The sequence below is a fragment of the Chiloscyllium plagiosum genome, unplaced genomic scaffold, assembly GCF_037043375.1.
Source record: "Chiloscyllium plagiosum isolate Xiang-an unplaced genomic scaffold, Cpla_swu_hap1 HiC_scaffold_27, whole genome shotgun sequence".
In the NCBI taxonomy this organism is placed as follows: Eukaryota; Metazoa; Chordata; class Chondrichthyes; order Orectolobiformes; family Hemiscylliidae; genus Chiloscyllium; species Chiloscyllium plagiosum.
In genome coordinates, this window is record NW_028270165.1 from 3,155,508 (window position 1) to 3,157,899 (window position 2,392).

At 47.2% G+C, this 2,392-nt stretch overlaps 1 non-coding gene across 1 annotated transcript; it reads right to left on the reverse strand.

The window, feature by feature from the left end:
* Positions 1 to 1,812: 1,812 nt before the first annotated feature.
* On the reverse strand, positions 1,813 to 1,890 carry trnan-guu (transfer RNA asparagine (anticodon GUU)). Its single transcript has one exon. It is a non-coding gene; the product is annotated as a tRNA-Asn (tRNA).
* Positions 1,891 to 2,392: the final 502 nt, after the last annotated feature.

Here is a 2,392-nt window from a genome sequence, read left to right on the forward strand (position 1 = left end):
TCAGGAATTCAAACCGTATGCCGGCTTCAGGACAATGAAAAAGATTAATTGGAGTGCGTGAAGAAGCTGTGAGCTGCATTTCAAAGAGGTAGGTGGAGTCAGATGCCTCATCCATTGCACCCCGGCCCTGTGCGTACCTGACGCCAGCATGCTGCTGAGTTCTGACGTTAACACGGACATGCGCAGCAATGGGAACATTCACAAGAGGAACAGCCAAAGATAATCACCGTCACTGCTTACCTTCCATTGTCCCAACTTGGTGAAGCAGTATCTTTCACTGGCAAATAAAACACATTCGTCCTCAGGTGCCTGCTTCATTTCGATCACGACTTCACGCCCCTCACTGTTCTCGTCTCATTACCAAACACTTGGCTCATAGCCTCAAAAGTAGCTCTGTGGGTATCTGCTTGTTCCACCCTGACAGGCAATGGGTTGCAGATTTCCAACCCCTCCACTGATGTGAATCTTAAAGAAGAAACCGGGGAACAGTCTTCCTTTCTTTTTGACGACATTTCTCAACTGTCGTCGGCAAGGTTCACACCTGCGTGGGGAAACCGCAATCGATCTCAAATCCATCGTATTAACCACTCGACCCACGAACAAAGACCCACACTGACAGCTTCATTTCCCAGGTCTCTCTGCCTGTGGAGCTGAGAAATAGTGAGTTATTGCTGGGTTTGTTTGAATACAATCACTTCACAGGTTTCGAAAGGGTTACATATCTGCACATGGCGAGTCTGGTTGTTTCATCACGAAAGATGAAATAAACTTTCAGTTAAAAGCAAAAACAGAAATTGCAGGAGCAACTCAGCAGGTCAGGCACCATCGGTGGAAAGAGAATCAGAGACAATATTTCAGAACTCTGTTTTCTCCCACAGGTACTGCCAAACCTGCTGAGTTTCTCCAGCAGCTCCTCTTTGTGTCTCTGATTCTCAGCATCCGCAGTCCTTTACGTTAGAAATTAAATCAATTCAACCTCATGTGCAGGAATGAGAATCCTTTCAATTTCCCAAAAAATTGTCAGAGATTTCAAGGCATTCGGTAAAAAAAGTAAAAGTGACATTAGGAAGAACACTTTCTTGTCCCTGTCCGACCGTGACAAGGAGGCAGATTCAAGAACACAAAAGGGCATTCGGTGGTCATGTCCAAAGTAACAATGTGGAGATTTACAGGGCGAAGGCAAGAGAATGATACGAATAGAGACTCTCATTTACTTGCTGTGTAGAACCAGCAGAACTAATGTGGGCCTCAAATTGCGCTGTGACACGTGTTGTGATTCAGAGTGAACTCACAGTTCAATCAACGGAAGGTGGGGATTTAGAAAAGTTTATATTTATACAATCTCCTCACGTCAACGCAACAACAAAGTGGTTTAATTATCCGCCAGTGGAGAGAACCCGGTTCCTGGAGATGGGACAAAGAGCTGGCTCAGGGATATCAATCTACATTGCTCTCTTTGCCACTAGTTCAGAGGGAGAACATTGGAGGGACAAAGGAGAGAATAACGATCTGTGTCAGGTTTGACGAACTGTTCATGGAGACTATTCCTGGCGAACAATAAGTCGTGTGTAACAGCAGACGATGTGATAACACGGCCTCGTGTGGGTGTGGTAGGGATCAAGGGCATGCGGGAGTTCGGATCCAAATAATATTGAACTCGATCTTGAAGACTGGAGGATTCCAAACGGAAAATGAGGCGCTGGTCTTCCATCTGGAGCGGAGCTTTGCTGGAACACTGCTGCATGCCTGAGACAGAGATGTTGGCCAGGGAACAGGGTGGCGTGCTAAAGGGACAGGCAACCAGACGGTCATCGCCTCTGGGTGGGCTCGAACCACCAACCTTTCGGATAACAGCCGAACGCGCTGACCAATTGCGCCACAGAGAGAGGCGATGACATGGGTTGCGGTACCATTTAGGGGAGGCTATTAGTGAATTCATAAGTCAGCCTCCCGGCCTCGAATTCCAGTTGTCGTCTATCAGTTTTACTTTTCCATAATAAAGCCTGGGAGATTTATTGTGGAGACACCGGGGACAGGCTGGAGACACATCCATGTCAGGAGGAACGAGCTTTCTTACTCCGGGGCCGTCGCCCTTCGAGCCTTTCCGTGTTTTGCCTGTTCCCGAGTTCTCTCATTGGCTCGGAGGCGAGAAGGGGTTTGAATTCCTGATGTGCAGGAACGACAATTCTTTCAATGTCTCAGATCAATTCATGTCCCGAGAACATCAGAGTTAATCTCCCGGCCTCTTCAACAAGGGGACGGTGTCTGGACTGTCTCTACTCAGTCGGACAGTTCATCTTTCATTCTCCTCTAAATACGCTTCCCAAAGAGTTTCTAAAGATTCACAAAGCTGGAGACTGGGATTTCTGTTTTGCTTCATGAACATTTTTCC